This window comes from Chiloscyllium plagiosum, unplaced genomic scaffold, assembly GCF_037043375.1.
Source record: "Chiloscyllium plagiosum isolate Xiang-an unplaced genomic scaffold, Cpla_swu_hap1 HiC_scaffold_4, whole genome shotgun sequence".
Taxonomy (NCBI): Eukaryota; Metazoa; Chordata; class Chondrichthyes; order Orectolobiformes; family Hemiscylliidae; genus Chiloscyllium; species Chiloscyllium plagiosum.
Window position 1 is genome coordinate 73,066,800 of NW_028270142.1, and position 25,553 is coordinate 73,092,352.

At 41.1% G+C, this 25,553-nt stretch overlaps 1 protein-coding gene across 8 annotated transcripts in view; it reads left to right on the forward strand.

Moving 5' to 3' along the window:
- Positions 1-25,553, forward strand: part of oxr1a (oxidation resistance 1a) — a 583,533-nt gene that overhangs the window by 330,466 nt on the left and 227,514 nt on the right. The gene's annotated exons all lie outside the window — the stretch shown is intronic.

Here is a 25,553-nt window from a genome sequence, read left to right on the forward strand (position 1 = left end):
GGGCCAGTTAGCTTAACATCTGCAGTCAGGAAAATATTGCAGGCTATCATTGAAGAAGAAATAGTGAGACATCCGGATGGAAAGGGTTCCATCAGGCAGATGCAGCACGGATTCAGGAAGGGAAGGTCGTGTTTGACAAACTTACTGAAGTTCTTTGAGAATGTAACAAGTGTGGTGGATGGAGGGGAACAGGTATATGTACATAGATTTCCAGAAGGCATTAGATAAGGTGCCGAATAAAAGACTCATCTGTAAGATAAGAATGCATGGAGTTGCGGTAATGTACTAGCATGGATAGAGGACTGGTTAACCAGTAGAACGCAGAGCTTTGGGATAAATGAGTGTTTCTCTGATTGGAGATCAGTGGTGAGCGGGATGCCGCTGGGGTTAGTGTTGGGCCTGCAACACCAAATATGTGTGGGGAGACCGACCGTAACATATCCACGTTTTCTGATGATACTAAGTTGAGTGGAAAGGCAAACTGCGCAGAGGCTGTGGAGGGTCTGCAGAGAGATTTAGATAGGTTAAGTGAGTGGGCAAGGGTCTAGCAGGTAGACTATAATGTCAGTAAATGTGAGGTTCTCCACTTTGTCAGTAAAAATAGTAGGTCATGGTATTATTTAAATGGTGAAAGATTGCAGCATGCTGTTGTGCAGAAGGACTTGGGAGTGCTCATATTTGAATCGCTGAAAGTTGACTTGCAGGTGCAACAGGTAATCAGGAAGATAAACTGAATATTGGCTTTCATTGCTCGAGGGATCAAATTAAAGAGCAGGACAGTTCTGCTGTCGTTGTACGAGGTGTTGGTGAGGCTACACCTGGAGTATTGTACACAGTTCTGATCTCCTTACTTGAGAGAGGACATACTGGCTTTGGAGGTAGTGCAGAGGAGATTCACCAGATTGATTCCAGAGATGAGGGGGCTATGAGGACAAGTTGAGCCACTTGGGACTATACTCGCTAGAATTTAGAAGAATGAGAGGGGATCTTATTGAAACACACAAAATTATGAAAAGGATAGGTAAGGTAGAGACAGTAAGTTTTTTTTCCACTGGTGGTTAAGACTAGAACTAGGCGATATGGCCTTAAGATCAAGGGGAGGAGATTTAGGACAGAGATGAGGAGGGAGTAGTGAATCTATGGAATTCTATGCCCAAGGAAGCAGTAGAAGCAGCTTCATTAAATATATTCAAGACACATTGGAAGCATTTTTGCATGGTAGTGGAATTCAGGATTATGGGGATAGTGCAGGTAGGAGGAGCTGCGACGATGGATATATCTTAATGAATGGCGGAGCAGCTTGCCAGACCAAATGGCCCACCTGCTGCTATTGCTATGAAACTATGAAACAATATGTAAATTATCCAACTAGAGAAGGGGCTATAGTAGTGCTGGAATTGTGGAATAAGCCCGACCAGGCAATTGAAATTTCAATGGAGGAGCATTTTGGTAACCATCCCAATAATTCTGTCAATATTTAAGTTGCTTATGGATAAGGATAAGAGTAGTCCTCAGATGAAAGTACTAAACTGGGGTAAAGCTTACTACCACAATATTAGGCAGGAACTGGGGCATGTAGATTTGAGGTGGCTGTTTGAGGGTAAATTGCGTATGGCCTCACTGAATGAATCCTCCGAGCTGTCCTCTCTTAGCAGTAATGCAATTCCCAACCACATTTGCATCCTTCTCTATCTCACTTGAAAAATCTGGCGTATAGAATCCTTTAGAGCCAGTTGATTAGATTTCAAGACCAGCATATTCCTGCGAAATGAAGGATAAGGATGGCAAAATTTGGGCACCTTCCACTGGATGACAAGAGAAATTGAAAGTTTAGTCAAAACAAAAACAAGGTATGATAGTTTGGAAATTGAAGACAGACAGAACTCGTGAAGAATATAAAAGATAGCAGGAAATGCCTAAAGCAAGGAATGAGGGGGGCTGAAAGACACCATGAAATGTCTTTGGAAATCAGGACTAAGAAAAATCCCAATGCATTTTGTACGTGTATATGCAGCAAGAGTGTAGCTTGGGAAAGGGCAGGCCCACTCAAGGGCAAAGAAAGGAATTTATGCATGGGACTGGTGAAGATGGGTGAGGTTCTTAATTTTGTATTGTTATTCACGAAGAAGGACATGATGGTTGCTGAGTCTTGGGAAATGTATGTTAATATTTAAGAACATGTCAATATGATAAACAAGGTGAGTATTTTGACAAGTATTAAGGTAAAGGAGTCCACATAACCTGATGGGATCTACCCCTGTATGCTGAGGGAGGCAGATGAAGAAGTTTGCTGGGGCCTTGTAAGTGTTGGAAGGCTAGACTGGAGATCAGTGACGAGTGGTGTTTTGCAGGCATCGTAGCTGGCACCCCTAGCAAAACTCTTACGGAAAGATCTGAGCACACAGGTCAGAGTTTCCAATAAATGGTCAAGAAGGCATATGGTGTGCTTGCCTTCATTGTTTAGGACATAGTATAAAAATCAGCAAGTTATTTTTCAGCTGTATTTCAGTTTAGTAAGGTCACTTTTGGAATATGGCATACAATTCTCGTTACCATCCTGTTCAGGAGTAATTCACCTATTGAAAATAGGAGCAGGGGTAGGCTGCTGTGTTGGCCTTCCAAGCCTGCTCCACCATTCAATATGATCATGCTGATTCTCTATCTCAACCTTCTATACCGGTTTTCTGTCCAAACCCCTTATGCAGAAAATCCAGCATGCATTTAAAATAATATATCAAAAATCTAAATCTGTGATAAAGAATTCCACAGGTTCATCACCATTTGAGTGAAGAAATATTTCTTTATCTCAAATTGAAATGGTTTATCGCAATTTCTGAGACTCTTGCCTGATTCTTTTTATGAAGAAAGCTGGGATCATTTTCCTTCAGAATAGAAAGGATTGAAGGGTTCCTGATTGAGATAGACTAAGTTACAAGGATGAAACCTTTCCCCTTAGTAGAGAGGATCAATAGTCAGGGGCACAGCTTTAATGAGTAGGTTTTAGATATCTGGAATTCATTGCTCTCAAGGGCAGTAGCAATGGAAACCCTCCAAATATTAAGAAATGTTCAGATGAGCAGTTGATATTCCATACCATACAAGGCTATGGGCCAAGTTCTATAACCAGTAAAATGGGGTTAGAATAAATAAACACTTGATTACTGGTGTGTACATGATAAGCTGAAGGACTCTCTTCATGCTGTAAAAACTCAATGCCTCCCTATTATCTTCCCTTAATTTTTAAAATTCATTCTTGGGACATGGGAGTCACTGGCCTGAGCCATTTATTGCCCATGTCTAGTTATTGTTGAGAAGTCGGTGGTGACCTGCCATTTCGAATCGCTGCGTTCCATCTACGAAAGGTGCAATTTTTGGTCCAAAGACACTGAAGGAATAGCAGTATATATCCAAGCCTGGATGGTGAGTATTTTGGAGGGGAACTTACAGGTGGTGGTGTTTCCATGTTTCTACTGCTGTTCTTTTGAGTTTGACAGGTGCAACCTAATATGGATTCTTTGGTGAATATCTGTATTGTACCTTGTATGATGCTGAGTCGTAGCACTGTGCACGAGAAGGGGAAATTTGCAGTATGGTATCAATCAAGGGTGCTGTATTATCCTGGATGGTATAAAGCTTCTTGAGTTATTGGAGCTGCTGTCCAGGCAGTTAGTATTTGACTACACTCTTGACTTATGCTGTGGGATTCAGTGGATAGTCTTTGAGGAATTAGGAGGTACAATATTCTTAGTATCTGACCTTAGTATTTGTTGCCACAATATCCATATAACTGGCCCAGTTTAATTTTTGTTCAATGGCAACTCCTAGGGTGTTGATAGTGGGGTATTCAGTGATGCTAACACCATTGAATGTCAAGGGGCAGAGGTTAGATTATCTCCCATCAGAGAAGGTGGCATTATCTGGCAATTTGTGGCATGAATGTTATTTGTCACTTGTCAGCCCGAGCCTAGATATTGCCCAGGCCTTGCTACATTTTGAGCTTGGATTGCTTCAGTACATATGGAGTTGCGAATGGTGCAGTGATCTATGAACACGAAGCATAGAGCAGCATGGCTCAGTGATTAGCACTGCTGCCTCACAGCGGCAGTGATCCGGGTTTGGTTCCCGTCTTGAGCGGTCGTCTATGTGGAGTTTGCATGTTCTCCCCAGTGTCTGCGTGGGTTTCCCCGGGTACTCCGGTTAGATTAGATTACATTACAGTGTAGAAACAGGCCCTTCGGCCCAACAAGTCCACACCGACCCGCCGAAGCGAAACCCACCCATACCCCTACATTTACCCCTTACCTAACACTACGGGCAATTTAGCATGGCCAATTCACCTGACCCTGCACATCTTTTGGACTGTGGGAGGAAACCGGAGCACCCGGAGGAAACCCACGCAGACACGGGGAGAACGTGCAAACTCCACACAGTCAGTCGCCTGAGGCGGGAATTGAACCCGGGTCTCAGGCGCTGTGAGGCAGCAGTGCTAACCACTGTGCCACCGTGCCTGCTGGTCAGGTGAATTGGCCATGATAAATTGCCCATAGTGTTGAGTGCATTAGTCAGGGGCAAATATGGGGTGGGGGAATGGGTCTAGCTGGGGGTTGCTCTTCTGAGGGTTGTTGTGGACTTGTTCGGCTGAAGGCCCTGTTTCCAGACTCGAGGGAATCTCATCTCCTCTCATTTGATCTTGTGATAGGTCATTGATTCATTCAAAAATGCCTGTGCCTGGGACACAGTCCTGAGAAAACCCTCCAGAGATATTCTGGAGCTGAGATGACTGATTTCTAACAGCAAGGACCATCTTCCTATGTATCATGTATGACTTTTACCAGTGGAGAATTTCCCTCCCGATACTCGTTGATTCTAGTTTTGCTTAGGGTGCCTTGATGCAAGTGGCATCAAATGCAGCCTTGATATCATAGAGTCATAGAGGCCTTTTGGCCCAGATATCTGTACCACCAAATTTAGACTATATTTATACTAGTCGCATCTTCCAGTTTCGGCGCCACAGCCTTGAATGTTATGGTATTTCACGTGCTCATCCAAGTGCTTTTCAAAGGTTGTGAGGTTTTCTGCCTCAACTACCCTCCCAGGCTGTGCATTCTAGACTGCTACCACTCTCTGCATGTAAAATGTTTTCCTCAGATCCGCCTCCTGCCTTTCACCTGAAAATTAATGGCTGCGTTCTATTCACTTGTGCATGCCCCTCATCATCTCAAGCACTTCTATCTGTTCCCACTCTAGCTTCCTTGGTCCAAGGAAAACAACCTGAGCTTATGCAGCATCTCTTCATAACTATGTTGCTCCATTCCAAACAACATCCTGGTGAGTATCCTTTGCATCTCCTCCAGTGCATTCATATCCTTCCTATTATGTGGAGACCAGAATTGCATGCAGTACTCCCGCTGCAGCTTAACCAATGTCTGATACAGTTCCAACAAAACCTCCTTGCTCTTATAATCTATGCCTCAAATGAAAAGTAAGTATCCCCTGCCACCTTCAAGGATCTGTGAGCAAGATTTCCTTTGTTCCTCTGAGTTTGTAGTTTGCTTCTGTCCATTCTTTGTCTTGTTACTTCAATTTATCAACTACAATTACTTTCATTTTATTGCCGGAATCAAGTCTTTTGTCCATGCTTGAACTAAGGCTGTAATGGGTTCATGAGCTGAGTGGTCCTGTTGGAACCCAAACTTGGCGTCATTGAGCATGTGCTATTTGTTAGCATTGTCGATCCATCGCTTTAGTAATGATCAAAACTAGGGTGGTAATTGGTCTGGTTGAATTTTTCCTGCTTTTTGTATAAAGGACATGCCTGAGCAATTTTTCACATTGCCAGATAAATGCCACTACTGTAGCTAAGCTTGAACAGGTCAGCCAGGGATGCAGAATGTTCTCTAGCACAAGTCTTCAGTTGTTTCGAATGTTGTCAGGGCCCATAGCTGTTGCAGTCTCCAGTGCTCCAACAGTTTCTTGATATCATGTGGAGTGAATTGAGTTGGCTGAAGACTGGCACCTGTGATTCTGGAGACCTCTGGAGGTGGATGAGATGGATTATTCACTTGACACTTCCGGCTGATTATTATTATGAACACTTTAGCATCATCTTTGGCACTCGTGCTGTTTCCCTGATTATTGAGGATGGGGATATTTGTTGAGCTTTCTCCAGTGACTTGTTTAATTGTCCTCCTCCATACATGAATGGATATGGCAAGACTGAAAAGCTTAAATCTGATCCATAGGTTGTGAGATCACTTAGCTCTCTCTGTCACTTGTTTATGATGTTTGCCATGCAAGCAGTGCTATTTGTAAGCTTCAACAGGTTGGCATCTCATCTTTGGGTATGCCTAGTGTTCTTGGCATGTTCTCCTACATTCCCCATTGAACTGGGGCTGATCCCCTGTTATGGTGGTAATAGTAAAGTTGGGTTGGGTTGTGCTGAGCCATGAGGTTGCATATTGTGTTGGAGTATGATTTTCCTGTTTGCCCACAATAACTTGTGTATGTCCAGTCTTGAGCTGCTAGATCTGTTTGGAATCTGTCCTATTTGAGCAGGGTGCTATTGTCACACAATAAGATATAATGTATTATCAATGTGAAGGCAGGATATTGTCTTAATAGGGCCTGGGCCGTTGTGTCTCTTAGCAGTACTGCAATGGACACATCTGGTACAAGATTGTTAAGGATGGGTACAAGTATGTTTTTCCTTGTTGGTTAACCCTCAACCCACAACCAACCTAGTCTAGCAGCAGTGTCTTTTTAGACTTGAATGGCACTATTGATAGTGCTACTGCGGAACCACTCTTCGTGATGGACGTTGAAATCCCCCACTCAGGATACATTCTGTACCAACATCTTCAACATAGAAAAGTCATATTCAACTCTCGGTTGAGAAAAGACAAAATTGGCAGCTCAGCATTAATGGTTTAAATGTTTCAGGCTTGATAAGGATGTAAAAATGCTGGGGAGGTTTGTTGCAACTGTAAGAAGAGAGGAGATATTGGATGATTCATTCAACAAGGCAATATGGGTGGAATTCAGGAAGAACAAAGATTCGGTCATGATGATTGGATGTTCGAAGGCCTCGAGTACAATCCTGTGAGAGACAGAAGAACAGATATATAGGTCAATCATGGAGAGATGCTAAAACAACAGGGTTGTTGTAGTGGGTGATTTTAACATTCATGATATTGACTGGGACTCAGGGTGTCAGAGACTTAGATGGGGCAAACTTTGTTAACACAGGGGGAGTTTTTTGAAACATAGGTAAATAGTCCAACGAGGTAAGAGGCTGTACGAAACCTTTGATGCCCAGACCTGAGTCTGGCAAGGTACTGAAGTTTCAGTGGGGGGCATTTTTGGTACAGTGATCATAGCTCCATAAATTTTAAGATAGTTATGCAACACCTTAACATCAATATGTCCTGGAACATCGTGTTGTAATTATCCTTTACCCAAATCAGCTCTTTGACTCTGTCTTGTTGGTTTTAAGAAGTGCACCTTGAAAAACATGAAAGTAGATAAGGATAGGACCTATCACAGGATATTGACAGAGGGAAGGGAGGAGGTTGTTGGGGTCTTGCCAGAGATCTTTGTATCCTCTTTAGCCTTGGGTGAAGTCTCAGAAGACTGGAGAATAGCTGATTTTGTTCCTTTGTTTAAGAAGGGCAACGGTTAATCCCGGAAATTGTAAACTAGTGAGCTTTACATCAGCAGCTGAGGGCTGACCTCAGAAGTTTATAAACTCGTGAGGGGCATGAATGGGATAAATAGGCAAGGTCTTTTCCCTGGGATGTGAGTCTAGAACTAGAGGGCATAATTTTAGGCTGAGGGGGGAAAAAATATAAAAGGGTTCCGAGGGCAACTTTTTCACGCAATGGTTGGTGCATGTATGGAATGAGTTGCCAGAGGAAGTGGTGGAAACTGGTACGATTACAACATTTTGAAAGACATCTAGATGGCTATATAAATAGGAAGGGTTTAGAGAGATATGGGCCAAGTGCTGGCAAATGGGACTAGGTTATGGTCAGCATGGACAAGTTGGACTGGAGGGTCTGTTACTGTGCTGTATACACAGTATAAATTATTGAGTCTAAATTATTGGAGAATGTGCTTGGGGACTGGATTTACCTCTTTGAAAATGAATAGACTTATTAGGGGTGGTCACATCCCCTGCTTTGTTTAGCAAAGATCTTAGAAATTTAATTGAGTTTTTCATGGAAGTGACAAAGATAATTGTGGGTAACGTAGTGGATGTTATCTACACGTACATTTTAGTAAAGGATTTGATGCTGATCCAAAAGTTTTATTTGCATGGTGAGTTGACAAGTTGATTACAAAATTGGCTTGGTCATAGAAGACAGAGGGTAGTTGTGGATAAATATTTTTCTGTCTGGAGTTGGTGTTCAGCAGGGATCAGTACTGGGATCTCTGTTTGTCTTCTATGTGATATATATAAGGACAAAACCTTAGATTTTCTGATGGGTAAGTTTGCAGATGACATGAAAATTGGTGAAGTTGTGGATAGTGAGGAAGTTTGTCAAACGATATGGCAGGAATTTTTCAGTTGGAAAGTTTTCCGAAGAAATAGAAGATGGAGTTTTAATTTAGCAAATGTGAGGTGGTGTAGTTTGGGCGGTCAAACACAAGAGGAAAAGATACAGTAAATGGCAGGACCCTTGAGAGCATTGATGTACAGAGTTATTTTGGGGTGCAAGTCCAAGACTCCCTGAAAGTGGCAACACAAGTGGATTAGGTAGTAAGGAAGGTGTATGGCATGCATGCCTTTTATAGATAGGGGTATTGAGTATAAAAGTTGGCAAGTCATGTTACAGCTGTATAAGACTTTAGTTGGGCTATTTTGAACACTCATCATCAATAACGGGAATTGTGTCTGTTCCAAGTTTTTTCCACTTCGCTCGTCAACATGGGGTACACCATTATAAATCTTGGGATGGGTTATTGTTGTGGAGCTAAACATCAAGCAAGGGATTGAGCATAGGTTACAAGACCAACCGGCTAGTTACCTGACTTGCATTGTCTGTTGTTTCATGTGAATTTTAATTACCCACCAACTTAGTGTGTGATTAAAATTTACTTTATTACTAAAACTTTAAAATATGAATTAAATTTAAAGCAGACTAAAATGACTAAAATCTATTTAACATTTTAGATTTTAATGTATAATTTTAAAATCAACATTCAAGAGCCTAAAGGAAGTCCATTATTTATCCATAAAAATCCGAAGCAGTTCTAACTTCAAAGAAATTGCAAGGTTAGAAGTATCATGGGTGAACGTCTTAAACCTATGCCCAGTGACTTCATCAACAAATTGTTCTTGTCATACCATTTTCCTCTGGCTCCTACTACAAAACAGAGAAAGGATACACTCGTACCATGTGTAAGGTCCAATATCTCCTCCTTCAGATGTTGGTAATTCTCTTCCTTTTCCGTCCATGCTTGCTCCAAAGATTTGTTCTCATTTTCAAAACGCACCGTAATATCCATCAGCAGCTCATGACCATTTTTAGATAGAGTAACTTCGGGTGTCCAGAGTTTCCCTCGGATATCTTTTAATCGGAGTTCAACATAGGTGATCCACCCATGATTCTTAACAAAATTAACAAATTTTTCTGCTATTTTATTATGCCTTTTTATCCTCATATTTCCAGCTGAGAGACACCATCCTGATACGTGGGGAATTGTTTCTGCTGATATACCACAGCTCCTACATTTTTTATTGTTCAAGTGTCTTCCATGGGATAATGTCCTTGTGGGATAAAGGTTCATTCGTAATAACTTTATTTATAACTATTTATAACTTTAGATGTCTTCATATATAATAATCCATTTTTTTTCAGGCATTAGAAATATTGTCATTTTAAAAGTAATGGATGCCCATACCTTAACAGGGCAACACCATCCATTTTTGCATCTCTATATCCCTCCATTTATCATAATTTCCACTTATCTCTTCTTGACTTTTCATTATCTGATTTTCTGAAGTTACAGCCGATAATCCAATTATCTGGGGATTCCAAATTTCCTTAGTTTTTTCATATGTCTTAATTCTGTCAACTTCTCCGAAATTTCAGTTATTGAAATAACATTTTGTCCAGAGTTCTTTTAAAAGCCTCGTATTTACACATTACATTGGTATTAATGTCGATTTGTTAGTTCCTAATCCTCCATCTCTGTCGCGTGCATACAGGATGACATTTGTTAAAACTTCTGGCAAATGTAATGTTTCTTTTATGAAACCTCTAATTATTAGATCTAATTTACTTGGATAATTTTGGGTTTCTAATAAAGTGAGGTAATAATAGTGTCTCAGAATAAGATATGTTTTAAGTAGCTCTACCTTTTCCATAGGTTTCAATAATGATTTCTTTAAATTGACGATCCAGTCTCCTAGCACTTCTTCCCAGTTAGATATTCCTTTTCCTACCCCTGGATCAATATTTGGCCCAAGATATTTCTCTGTATTTCCGGGGTCTATTTATTGGATTTTGTTATTATTCAGATTCCATTTCCTATTACTATTATACATGAAAGTTTTATTTTTATATATAAAATGGATTCCTTTCATTCTTATATTTCTAGCCCTGTGTTTCTCCAAAATGTTTGTACTATCTTTAGATTATAAGACATTCCTTCATAAGATCTACTTATTGCTGCAATGTAATCAGCAAATGCTAATGATGCACAATGATTAGTTTCTTGTTCTCAATCTAAAAAGATTCCTTTATTACCCTCCTCCAGCATACTGATGAGAGGATCTAATGATATATTAAATAGAATGTGTGACCTTATTTCATACCTCTTAAAATCTTTATTTTATTTGTCTTGCATCTATTTCTTTCAATAACAGTATATAAATTTGTAATCAGTTTAATAAATTCCACTGGAAGAGAGAGTCTATTCAAGACCATCGACTGCCTTCGCTAAATCAATGAAAACTATCGCTAATTCTTGCTGCTTTTTCTTGGATCATTTTACAATGTTACTTAAAATTTTAATATTTTGATCACAGCCCGAGACACTAGCAAGGAATCCCTTTTGGCGTTTATTTAATTCTTCCATTTCACTAAGTTTGCCAGAATTTTAGTAAACAATCCTTAATAATATTGGTCCAATTCTTATGGGTCTTCAATTGTCAATTGAAGTTCCTCAACATTGTTCGTTTTCGGAATTAACATTGTTCTACTGACCTTAAGACAATCGGGAATATTTCCTGTTTTTATCCAAATAGAAAATAATCTGGGAAATTTTTTCTTGGTCCTCATTATAAATAGCCATCTTTTATATTTTGCAAGTTTTGATATGTTGGCCTTATCATTAGGGACGGATAATTTATTGAAGTACTCCTTGAGATCCTCTTGTTTAAGAGGGCACATTCTGCTAATCGGGACTCCCATTATTTCCCTTGCTAGATATTGTCGTTTAAATTTAAATAACATTTGTGTTTCTCAATTTATTTTTTTTCTCTAACTATATTTTTTCCTTGCATTATTAATTTGGGAGCTATTTTTATTTCCTCTCCAATCTTCCTCCTTTCAACTTTCCTTTCTTTTCGGTTCCTTTTTCTTAATAGTTAGCAACGCGTAGTAATTTCATCCATAATTTTAATATTTCCAATCAACTATTACATTTATTCTTAGCAATATTATCCTCTATCCAGATTATTAATAGGCTTTTTAATTATATTACCTATGTTGTCTTCCTTTTCGCTACACGAGTTTTGTCTAATTTGATAAGTTTGTATTTCTTCCAATTGCACTAATTGCTCTTCGGTTTCATTTCCTTTTTCCTTTTTATATTTAATTTCTAATTCTAATTCTCTCTCCATCATTCTTTTTATTACCTATCTGTTTTGCTAAAAAGCTTTCTTTTGTTTGATATTTGTGTCGCTGTTTTAATTTTTAACTGTTCAGCTATCATTTTACTAATGCATTTATTACTGGAGTATTGCTTTTCCAGATCTTGTAGCATTGTTACTACTTCACTGGACCATACTCCTTGTTAATTTTTAACCGAAGTATTTATTTTCTTACTTGTATTTTGACCTCTTTTTACATTTCTTAAGGCGGTGTGTTTGTACCTTTCATACTTCCTAGACCTATAGTAGTAGAAAATGTTAGGGGACAAATTTCACATTGTAAGATCTTGTTTAGCTCAATTCCTTTGTTTCCTTTGCACTTGGGATGATCACAGGCTGACGTATGGTAGCCACTCTCCCAATCACACTACGTTTTACCCGAATTGATTTTATACCTCTACAACTATTTACGTGTTTTCTAAACTGTCCAATTGTATTGAAGATGTTACAACAGTAATCACAGTTAAAATTATCTAATATTAGGTATTTAATAATATCTATTTTACTTTTGGTCTGTTCTGTTGGAATTATAACTAATGGCTCTGCTGGGGTATTAATCTCATCCTCGCTTCCAAGCTCTCTCATGAATTTAAAAGGCCCTTTAAAATTAGAATTATGAAAGGTTTTAGTTGTTAAAGAATCAAGTCTAGGAGGGACCTTCTCATTAGACTGTATCAAATTTTCACTCTAATTATCAACCACATTCGAATTGAGTCTCCCACGTCTGCTCAGAGGAACTCAGATTGGGAGAGCATCTGGGTCTCTTCTGTCTGGGTATGGACGGACGACGGAGTCATTTTATGGCTCGGACATTTAGCACATGAAGATGTGGTTATTTTCCCAGTTGTCCACCCAACTGGAAATGGGAGAATTTAACTCCAAAGCCATTCTACCAATAATTAATTTTGAATTATCCTAAGATAAATGACCCATGCGGGTCAACAGCGGGTATTCCTTCTCAAGTTGTATTAGCTGGCCTGGATCGAGTTATGCTCATGCATCAGTCTAAAAACAAGTTAAAACTGCTCCAAGCTGAATAAAAGCCAATAGCGACATTAAAACAGTTAAAACCAGCCATCGAATCGCGCTTCCTCTACCAGGGTGTTACCAGGGGAATCCACGTGGAGGTTCGACCAACTCTACCGGCGGAGGAAAAAGTAAAAAGGTTGTAGAGGTGACTATGCAAGTGAGCCGTTGGGAAACCCAACCAAAGCAACTGTAGTCACATCGCCCCCCCAATTTGAAGTGTTGTGTGTAATTCTGGTTGCCATGCCGTAGGAAGGATGTGGAGGCCTTGGAGAGGGGACAAAAGTAGTATACCAGGATGTTGCCTGCATTGGAATGTATTAGCTATAAGGAGAGGTTAGCCCACCTTTGATGTTTTTGGAAGCTGAGGAGCAACCTGATACAAGTGTATAAAATTGAGAGGTGTGGATAGGATGGATGTGGAGTCTTTTTTTCCCAGGTTGGAAATGTACAATAGTAGTTGGCATAGGTTTAAGGTGAGAGAGGGAAGTTTTAAAGGAGATGAGAGGAGTTTTTAATACAGGGTCGAGGTGCGAGGAAAGTACATCTACTTGAACCTGTTTGACTTTGAATTTGATTTGTTGCTGTTTCCCGTTTGAGGAAGTTAATTCATGTGCTCATCAGAATATCTTCAGTTCATCAGAAACCAAGGGCAGAGAAGAAGGAAAACGATGGAAGGTATTTTGCTATCTGGATTGCATTAGGTGCAAAAGGTATGAAATAAATGGAGTAGCAGCATAGACGAGACACACAAGGTTCAATGTGAGAAGGTGGAGGAGAGACCTGACTGCAAGTTGAACATGAATATGCACTACTTGTTCCAATATTGAGAGAATGGAAAAAGTTTGGGAGAAGATTTGTAGCTCAGGTGCTCGTTGTGGTGGTTCTGTTCGCTGAGCTGGGAATTTGTGTTGCAGACGTTTCGCCCCCTGTCTAGGTGACATCCTTAGTGCTTGGGAGCTTCCTGTGAAGCGCTTCTGTGATGTTTCCTCCGGCATTTATAGTGATTTTTATCACAGAGGCACTTCACAGGAGGCTCCCAAGCACTGAGGATGTCACCTAGACAGGGGCGAAACATCTGCAACACAAATTCCCAGCTCGGCGAACAGAACCACAACAGAGAATGGAAAAATGGGTGAAAGGGAGCAAGGTTAGAGATATTGCCAGTCGGCAGCTTTTAAGTTGCTATGAAAAGAAGGATATTGGGAAGGGTGAGCAGACAGTGGAACGCTCTGGGTCAAATGAAGAAGCAGCAGAGAATGCAAGACTGTAGACCATAAGACATAGTAGCACAGAACTTAGGCCATTCAGCCCTTCATTACCATTCAATCATGACTGATAAGTTTCTCAACCCCGTTCTCTTGCTTTATCCCTGTAACCCTTAATTCCCTTGATACTCAAGAACCTATCTATCTCAGTCTTAAATATATACAATGACCTGGCCTTCACAGCCTTCTGTGGCTGAAGAAGTTTCTCCTTATCTCCATTCCTTTTACTCTAATGCTTTGCCTTCAGGACCTCGTCTGTTCTACCAATGGAAACATCTTCCTAAAATCTACTCTGTCCAGACCATTCAGTATTGTGTATGTTTCAATTAGATCTACCCTCATCCTTCTAAACTCCATCGAGTATAAACCGAGTCCTTAAATGCTCTCTGTGTTAGACTTTTCATTCCTGGGACCATTCTTGTGAACCTCTTCTGAACACACTCCAGGACCAGTGCATCCTTCCTGAGATAATGGGCCTAAACTGAATGCAATACTCCAAATGTGGTCTGACTAGAGCCTCAGAAGTACCCCTGCTTTTATATTCAACTCCTCACAAAATAAATGCCGTAATTGCATTTGCCTTCCTAATTACTGACTCAACCTGCAAGTTAACCTTGAGATAATCCTGGACTAGAACTCCCAAGTCTCTACGCCTCTGAATTTTTGTCCTCATTTTCTCTCTATGCCTCTATTCTTCCTACCAACACTTTCCCATGTTGTACTCCGTCTGCCACTTCTTTGCCCCCACTCGTACCCTGTCCAAATCCTTCTGCAGCCTCTCCACCACCTCAATGCTACCTGACCCGTACTTATCTTTGTATCAACTGCAAACTTAGCCAGAATGCCCCCAGTCCCTTCATCTAGATCGTAATGTATAATGTGAAAAGTTGTGGTCCCAACACTGAACCTTGCAGAATATCACTTGTCACCAGCTGTCATCCTGAGAAAGATCCTTTTATCCCCACTCTCTGCTTTCTGTCAGACAGCCAAGCTTCTATTCATGCTAACACCTTGTCTCTGACACCATGGAGAAAGTGAGGACTTCAGATGCTGGAGATCGTTCTTGATGAAGGGCTTATGCCCAAAATGTCGATTCTCCTGCTCCTTGGATGCTGCCTGTCCTGCTGTGCTTTTCCAGCACTACAATCTGACACCATGGGCCCTTATTTTACTCAGTAGGCTCCGTGTAGCACCTTGTCAAAGGCCTCCTGGAAGTCTAGGTAGATCATATCCATTGGCTCTCCTTAATCTAATTTGTTAATTACTTCCTCAAAGAATTCTAGCAGGTTTGTTAGGCATGACTGCCCCTTGATGAAACCATGCTGACTTTCCCCTATTTTACCATATACTTCCAAGTATTCAGAAATCTCATCCCAATGGATTCCAGGATCTTACCCACAACTGAGGTTATGCTAATTAATCTGTAATTTTCCATATTTTGACTTATACCTTTTTAAAAAGGGGTGTCACATTAGCAACTTTCCACTCCTGTAGGACCCTTCCTGATTCTAGTAATTCCTGGAAGATCACCATTAATGCCTCTACTGTCTCTTCAGTAGTTTCTCTTTGAACATTGGGGTGACGTCCATCTGGTCCAGGTTATTTATCTACCTTCAGGCCATTCAGTTTTTCTAGCACCTAGGAATAAAAGAATGACTAGGGTAGGAATAGGTCCAGTCAAGGATAGTAGGGGGAAGTTGCATGTGGAGGCGGAAGAGATTGGGGAGACACTGAATGAATACTTTTCTTCAGTATTCACTCAGGAACAGGGCATTGTTGTCGATGAGAATACTGAGGCACAAATAAGTAGAATGGATGGCTTTGAGGTATGTAGAGAAGAGGTGTTGGAAATCCTGGAAAAGGTGAAAATAGATAAGTCCCCTGGGCCTGATGGCATTTATCCTAGGATTCTCTGGGAAGCAAGGGAGGAGATTGCAGAGCCATTGGCCTTGATTTTTATGTCCTCTTTGTCTACAGGAGTAGTCCCAGAAGACTGGAGGATAGCAAATGTGGTTCCCTTGTTCAAAAAGGGGAGTAGGGATAGCCCTAGTAACTAATAGGCCGGTGAGTCTCACTTCTGTTGTGGGCAAAGTCTTAGAGAGAATTGTAAGGGATAGGATTTATGCACATCTCGATAGGAATAATGTGATCAAGGATAGTCAGCATGGTTTTGTGAAGGGCAAGTCGTGCCTCACAAACCTTATTGAATTCTTTGAAAAGGTGACGAAGGAGGTTGATGAGGGGAAAGCGGTAGATGTGGTATATATGGATTTTAGTAAGGCGTTTGATAAGGTTCCCCATGGTAGGCTACTGCAGAAAATACGGAGATATGGCATTGAGGGTGAGTTAGAGGTTTGGATTAGGAATTGGCTGGATGGAAGAAGACAGAGGGTAGTAGTTGATGGCAAAGTTTCTTCATGGAGTGCCGTCACTAGCGGTGTTCCGCAAGGATCTGTTTTGGGACCATTGCTGTTTGTCATTTTTATAAATGACCTGGAAGAGGGGTTAGAAGGTTGGGTGAGCAAGTTTGCGGATGATACGAAAGTCGGAGGAGTTGTTGACAGTGAGGAAGCATGTGGCAGGTTACAGCAGGATATAGAGAAGCTGCAGAGCTGGGCAGAAAGGTGGCAGATGGAATTCAATGTAGCTAAGTGCGAGGTGATTCACTTTGGGAAGAATAACAAAAAGATGGGGTACTGGGCTAATGGTCGGATACTTGGTAGTGTGGATGAGCAGAGGGATCTTGGTGTCCATGTACACAGATCTCTGAAAGTTGCCACCCAGGTAAATAGTGCGGTGAGGAAGGCATATGGCGTACTGGCTTTTATTGGGAGAGGAATTGAGTTCCGGAGTCCTGAGGTCATGATGCAGTTGTATAAGACTCTGGTACGGCCGCATCTGGAATATTGTGTGCAGTTTTGGTCGCCATACTATAGGAAGGATGTGGAGGCATTGGAACGGGTGCAGAGGAGGTTTACCAGGATGTTGCCTGGTATGGAAGGAAAACCGTATGAGGAAAGACTGAGGCACTTGGGGCTGTTTTCACTCGAGAAAAGAAGGTTTAGGGGTGACTTGATTGAGGTGTACAAGATGATTAGGGGGTTAGATAGGGTCGACAGTATGAACCTTTTCCCGCGTATTGAGTCGGGTATTACAAGGGGGCATAGCTTTAAATTAAGGGGGGGTAGATATAGGACTGATGTTAGGGGTAGGTTCTTCACTCAGCGAGTCGTTAGTTCATGGAAAGCCCTGCCAGTAACAGTGGTGGACTCTCCCTCTTTATGGGCATTTAAGAGGGCATTGGATAGGTATATGGAGGATAGTGGGTTAGTGTAGTTTAGGTGGGCTTGGATCGGCGCAACATCGAGGGCCCAAGGGCCTGTACTGCGCTGTATTTTTCTATGTTCTATGTTCTTCTCCTTGGTGTTGGCAACCATACTCAGCTCTACCCCTCACACTCTCTTGACTTTTTGGGGATATTACTTGTGTTTTCCACCATGAAGACTGACACAAAGTAGTTATTCAGTTCCTCCACACCATTTCCTTATTTCCCATTACCATCTCTCCAGCATCATTTTCCAGTGGCCTAAAGTCCAGTTTTGCCTCTATTGCCCTTTATATATTTAAAGAAACTCTTCCATTCTTCTGGCTAACCTGCTCTCATATTTAATCTTCTCCCTCCTTTGTTTTTTTTGTTACCCTCTGTTGATCTTTGTAAGCTTCCCAATCGTCTGGTTTCCCACTGCCCTTTACCACATTATGTGCTTTCTCTTTTGCTTTTTTGCTGTCCCTGACTTCCATAGTCAGCCATGCTTACTTCCTCATCCTTGTACCATTTTCCCCGGGATGAATCTCTGCTGTGTCCTGAATTACTCCCAGAACCCCTGCAATTGCTGTTCAACTGTCTTTCCTGCTAGGCTCCTTTCCCATTTAATTCAACCCAGCTTCTCCCTCATGCCTGTGTAATTGTGTTTATACAGCTGTAATGCCGTTACCTCTGACTCTATATTCTCCCTCTCAAATTGCAGAGTAAATTCAAGCATATTATGATCCCTACCTCCTATGGGTTCCTTCACCTTAAGCACCCTTACCAAGTTTGCCTCATTGTATTACACTAAATCCAGTTTTGCCTGTTCCCTCATGGGCCCCACAAGCTGCTCCAAAAAGCCATCTCATAGACATTCCATGGATTCCTCTTTTTTTTTTTTTGCAAACCACTACCAACCTGATTTTCCCAGTCCACCTGCATATTGAAATTCTGCATGATGACTGTAACTTTGTCTTTCCTACATCTCTTTTCTATTTCCTGGTGTATCTTGTGCCTCAGCTCCTGACTACTATTTGGAGGCCTGTACATAACTCCCAACTATGCTTTTTATTTAAATTTACAGTTCCTCAATTCTACCCACACAGATTTTACACCATGTGACCCTACTTTGTTTCTTGGTAATAAGGTAAACCCTCCTCAGCCCACCTGCCTATCTTTGCAAAAAGAGACATAGCATATATAACATAAAACAGTACAGCACAGTACAGGCCCTTCAGCCCTCGATGTTGTACTGACCTTTTATCCCATTCTAAGATCAAACTAACCTACATACCCTTTATTTTACTATCATCCATGTGCATATCCAAGAGTCACTTAAATTTCCCTAATGTATCTGACACTACTACCACCACTGGTGAGAATGTGAATAGGGTATAAGCAGGCAGGGAAAGAGTTAAGTTCTGAGTTTTGTGAAACAAGAGGTTCAGCTGAACATGACTCAGATCAGATAAGAGCTTACAGTTAACCATGGGGTGCTGGAGACAAGGATGAAGGGTTAACAAGGTGGAAAAGCAATCATGTAGAGTTATTTAACAATATTGCAAGCATTCAGTATGTGAGGTCAGTTTAACAAGGTAAAAAGTATTCATTGTGTGAAGTCAGTTATTCCTTGCGTAACAGCAGATGGTTTAATCTTTACTATTGACACTCGCTGATTTTAACGGTCACCCAATCAATATGTATGTTTCCTTATCTGGATACTCCTCTCTGTAAAATGACTATATAATTCATTGAGAAACTGCTGTTCCAGAGAAGACCACAAACTCATGTCCCTATACACGTGGGCAATTGTTCTCTCTCCCTCCAGGGCCTGGAATAAAGATGGAGGTAAAACTACTGTGTCTCTGAGGTGGAGAACGGGATAACAGTGGCAGTGCGTTCCATGCATCCACCCCTCTCTGTGTAAAGAACATACCTCTGACATCTCCCCTAAACTTTCTTCCAGTCACCTTAAAATTATGCCCCATCGTGATTTCCATTTCTGTCATGGGAAAATGTCTCTGGTTCTCTACTCTTTCTATGCCTCTCAATATCTTGTCCACCTCTATCAAGTCGCCTCTCACCCTTCTTTGCTCCAGTGAGAGAAGCCCTAGCTCCCTCAACCTTTCTTAATAAAATATGCCCTCCAGTCCAGACAGCATCCTCTGCACCCTGTCTAAAGCTTCCACATCTTTCCTTTAATGAGGTGACCAGCGTTGAACACAATATTCCAAGTGTGGTCTAACCAGGGCTTTATAGAGCTGCAGCATAACCTCGCAGTTCTTAAACTCCATTCCCGTGCTAATGAAAGTCAAAACAACATATGCCTTGTTAACAGTGCTATCAACTTGGACCTGGACCCATGATCCCTCTGTAATGAAGATGTGGGTGTACTGTACCTTTTTAAAGTTTTAAAAAAAAATCTAGCGGAACTACCTGACACAGTACTAAGTGTTCTGAATAAAGTTACAATGTAACATTTGGCTGAAAGCGAGATTAGCTGGTTGCTTGGAAATGACAAAACAGATTCAAATTAGGTCAATCAATTTAAATTATACCCCCAAAAATACCAAATTCCAATCAGGTTTGAACTTAGTACATTGACAATCTTAAAAGTCAATTACACAATCTGATGTTTTGGGGGTATAAGACGGGAAAATTGAACAGTTGGGAGGAGAAATGCCAATCTGCAGACTGCCCAGAGAATAGCTTTCTTAAAGGTACCTTTATCGATCTGTGACCTGTGAAGCGTAATCCCGAAGAAGAAAAGAAGACGCAGGAAGATCCAAATAGAAGATTTGACAACTGGCTGGTTTTGAAAACTTGAATGTTTAGTAAATCTTATTTGGGGGATTTTATCAGACTAGTATTATAGAAAGGAAGGTAAAAGATCGGTTAGAGGAAGGGGTTGTAAATAGTTGTTTGTTAATTATTATCTGTTATACCTTAACAAGTAAAGTGGTTAATTTTGGCTTTAAATAGTTATTGGCCATTTGAATTTTCAGACTATGCATGCGATAAATCTTTTCTGTGTTGCTGGTCTAAATTTGAGGAAGAGGGTCTACCCCATGTCGTAACACCTCTGCTCATCAACACTGCCAAGAATCCTGTCTTTAATGCTTTAATCAGCATGCATATTTGACCTTCCAAAATGAATCCCTTCATACTTTTCCAGAGTTGGACTCCATCTGCCACTTCTCAGCCCAGCTCTGCATGCTGTCAATGTCCTGTTGTAACCTACAATAGCCCTTGACACTATCCACAACTCCACCAACTTTCGTGTCATCAGCAAGCTTATTAACCCACCCTTCTCTTCCTCATCCAAGCCGTTTGTAAACATCACAAATCGCAGATGTCTCAGAACCGAACCCTGTGGTTCACCATTGGTCACCGAACACCAGGCTGAATGGTTTGCATCTACTTCCACCCTGTCTTCTATGAGCCAGCCAATTCTGCATCCAGACAGCCAAATTTCTCTATATCCCATGTCTCCTCACTTTCTGAATGATCCTACCATGGTGTACCTTAACAAATGCCTTGCTAAAATCCATATACACCACATCCACTGCTCTACCTTCATCAATGTGTTATGTCACATCATCAAAGAATTCAATAAGTCTTTAGAGCATGATCTGCCCCCTTCTCAAAACTCTCTCTAATCCAACAATGTGTTTTCAACTCAAAAATCCTGTCTCTTAGAACCCTCTCTAATACTTGGTCCAACGCCGACATAAAACTGACTGGTCTGTAATTCCCAGTATTATCCTTGTTCCCTTTCTTGAACAAGGGAATAACATTTGCCACTCTTCAAATTCTGGTACTGAAAATTTTGAAACTTAGAGTCATGATCAGTATCCCCAAAATGAAATCTCAGTCACTTAGAACATTGAACATAGAAAAGCACAGCACAGAACAGGCCCCTTGGCCCATGATGTTGTAGCGAGATTTAATCCTAATATAAAATATAGTAACTTAAAATATAGTATCCATGTGCATGTCCAGCAGTCGCTTAAATGACTCTGCTTCCACCACCACAGCTGGCAACGCATTCCATGCATTCACAACTCTCTGCATAAGGAACCTACCTCTGATGTCTTCTTTATACCTTCCTCCTAATATCTTCAAACTATGACTTCTCGTACCAGTCAGTCCTGCCCTGGGGAAAATCTTTGGCTATTGACGCTATCTATTCCTCTCATTATTTTGTACACCTCTATCAGGTCTCCTCCCTTCCTCCTTCTCTCCAGAGAGAAAAGTCCAAGCTTATTCAACCTTTCTTCATAAGACAAGCCCTCCAGTCCAGGCAGCATCCTGGTAAACCTTCTTTGCACCCTCTCCAAAGCCTCTCTATCTTTCCGATAGTAGGGTGACCAGAACTGGACATATGCTTTTTTAACAACCCTATCCACTTGGGTGGCAACTTTGAGGGATCTATGTACTTGCACACCCAGATCCCTCTGTTCCTCCACACTGCCAAGAATCCTGTCTTTAATCCTATATTTGGCATTCGATTTCAACCTTCCAAGATGCATTACTTCACATTTATCCACATTGAACTCCATCTGCCATTTCTCAGCCCAGCTCTGCATCCTGTCTGTCGTACTGCAGCCTGTAGTAGCTGCAGCAACTATCAACAACGCCTCCAACCTTTGTGTCATCTGCAAATTTACTAACCCACCCCTCATCTAAGTCATTTATAAAAACTTGACTGCCTTCACTTACTAGGATAAGGTGTAGCACTGCTCGATCTCTAGTCAGACTAGTCAGACTAACGCTCTCCTGCATTCACTTTAAAAATTCACTAGGGCAATCCCATTTAATGTTAACAAAGTTAAAATCCCCTCCCACAATAACCTTATTCCTCTGACAGCTCTCTGTGATTTGCCTACCTATCTGTTCTTCTGTCACCCTTTGACTTTTAGGAGGCCTGTAGCATCATCTCAGCAAAGTGATCGCTATTTATTGTTTCTGATCATTCAGATGGTTTCATTTGAAGAGCCTTCAAAGACATCCTCTCTCATTACTTTTGCCATGGTCTCTTTTATCAGTAATGCAATGATCTTATTATGTGTCTCACACCACCCCATCCACTTGAAACTTCTATATGTTGGAATGTTGAACTGCCAGTCCTGCTCTTCCTTCAGCCATGTCTCGGTGATTGCAACAATATTATATTCTCATTTGCTGATCAATGCTCTTAAGTTAATCCACTTTACTAGTTAGTTTCCTTGTGTTGTGGAAGAGCTGTTATTGTAAATTCAACTGTTATGTCAGTTTTCAAAACTGATATTGAAACTCAGCCATTGCTGCTCGAAGGCCAGTGAGGATTTTTGTTGCAAGTTGAAAGTGAAAGTTTACAACCCACATTGAGAATTTTCAACTGAGCTGCTTGCAAGTAAACAGCAGCTTCACAAAGAGTGGAAGCAAGTGAGTAGGGTCAGCAACTTTGTGAAGTTCAGAGGAGAGAGAGTGAGTGCAGGAGTGAGCAGTGAAAACATTTTCAGAAAGAGCAAGGATTGCCTGCATGGGAAAAGAAGTGATGAGGGAGATTTTTTAAAATGCGACAGCAGAGATGCTTCCATTGATTTCCAACTATTTGATTTAAAATGTGGTTCCACAGGTAAGCAGTTAAGTGATTTGCTGGGTATTTCTTCCATGTCTATTTTAATTGCCATGTGGTTTAGAGCAAAGAGCAATCTAGCACAAGAATAGGCCCTTCATCCCTCCAAGTCTGTGCCCCTTTGTCTATTCAAGTGTTCTATGTCTTTGGGCTCTACCTCCACCTATTGTTTACTTTTTAACATCCCCATTCCCCCCCCCCCACCACCACCACTAAAACCCTAAATCAAGAAACTTTGTTATAGCTGAAGAAGACAGTTAAGGAATTCAAGTTTTCAGCTATTAACATCATAGTTAGTTAAATAGAATAGAGTAGAAGTGGCTGGGAAGGCAATGTATTGAACATGTAGTATATGGGAGCTGCTGAATTCTGGTATGATCCATAGTGACCACATCAGTAGCAACTTTTTGCAGTTTGAGAAGCTTTGACTTGGAGTTAATCAGCTGGAATTTGAGCATCAGCCACTGTGCCACTGTAATCATTACCATAACACAAAATCTAACCATAGCCCCATGACATTCAATGGTGTTACCATCACTGAATCCTCCACTATCAACATCCTGCGGGTTACCATTGATCAGAAACTCAACTGGACTTGCCACATAAACACAGTCTGTAACAGTAGATCAGCGGTTGAGAATACTGCAGTGAGTGACTCACTAACTGACTTCCCAGAGTCTATCCATCATCTACAAGGCATAAGTCAAGAGTATGGTGGAATACTTTCCACTTTGCCTGGATGGGTGTAGCTGTAACAACACTTTAAGCTTAATGTCATCTAGGACAAAGCAGCCTTCTTTATTAGCACCACATCTAAAAACATCCACTCCCTCAACCACTTAACAGCAGCAGTATGTACTACCTACAAGTTCCACTGTAGAAATTCACTAAAGATCCTCCGATAGCACCTTCTAAACCATGTCCACTTCCATCTCGAAGGACAAGAACAGCCGGTACGTGGGAACGTTACCACCTTCAAGTTCCACTCCAAGCCACTCACCATCCTGACTTGGAAATAGATCGCCATTCCATATCATCATAGTTAACCCACTGTTGCTAGGTCAAAGTCCTGAACCTCCCTCCTTGAGGATATTGTAGGTCAACCTCTAGCGTAGGGTCAAAAGGGCAACTTGCCACCACCATCTAAAGAGCAATAAATGCTGAAGTCACACCACACCAGGTTATGGTCCAATAGGTTTACTTGAAATCTGAAGTTTTCGAAGCACAGCTCCTTTGTCAGGTGTAGGGGTTACGCCCAAAGCTGCTTATTTCAAATAACCTATTTGACTATAATCTGGCGTCGTGTGACTTCTGACTTTGTCTACCCCAGGCCAACATCGACATCTCCACACAGTAAATGCTGGTCAGCTAGCAACACCCACGTCCCATAGATTTCTTTCATTCATTTATCAGGAGACGGTAATAAGTCAGATCCTTGGGGTGCAAAGTAGACATGTCTCCTCCAAAAGTAAGAATGGTACTCCCAAATTTTGACCCCCCATAGTTGGGAAACCTGCAGCCTTCTAGACTCCATATGGATTTCAACAATTTTAAGGCTTGAGCGCTCCTATGTCCTTACCCCAACCCCCATACACCAGGCTTGTTACCACATAGTCTGCTATTACACACAACCCATTGTTAGCCACTAATTGTCCCCATCAATAACTATTCGCGCTCCTGGCTGGGTTGTTATCCAATCCTTCCTCTGTCCAACTGTTCTCTCTCTTTAGGTTCTACCCCACCTATTGTTTACTGCTTACCCCCTTTTCCCCATCCTGTCTTCATGTAAACCACCATCAGTTCTGAGGAAGGTCATTCAACCTCAACATATTTTTATCTCCATGTGTTTCACCATTTAATGACCAGATAATTTGTTTTTTGTGATGTTGATTGAGGGATAAATGTTATCACAATTCATGAGGGAAAAGTGGCCTTGCTCTTAAATAGTGCTGTTGCATCTTTTGTATCTACCTGAGCAGGCATTTGAGGCCTTGGTTTGGTGTCTCCTCTGAAAGGTGACAGCCTGACAGTATAGTGGTCCCTCAGTACTCTCTCACATGGTTTATTTCGAGCCTGATCTCAGACCTGAACATAAAACTCTGTGGTTCAGAGACAGGAGTAGTAGTGATTGAGCCACTGTTGTCCTTCATATTGGAGATGAAACATGGGCCATTGTCATTATGCTGTTGTGGTCATAAGTAACAACATATATTTTTCATGAAATCAGTATTGTTGAACCATTTTGTTGCAAAACATTTAAGATAACATAGAAATAAGGTTTAGGTTGTTTTAAGTCTTGCTAGTCGTACGAATTTAAGCATTTTTATTATGATTAATAACAACTGTGCATTTATATGATGAAGAAATTCACTTTTCCTAATAATAGTAATACAACAAACTTTGTTTTAGCCAGCACATTATGAAATGTACTTGATAAAGTAGGAAAAAAACACC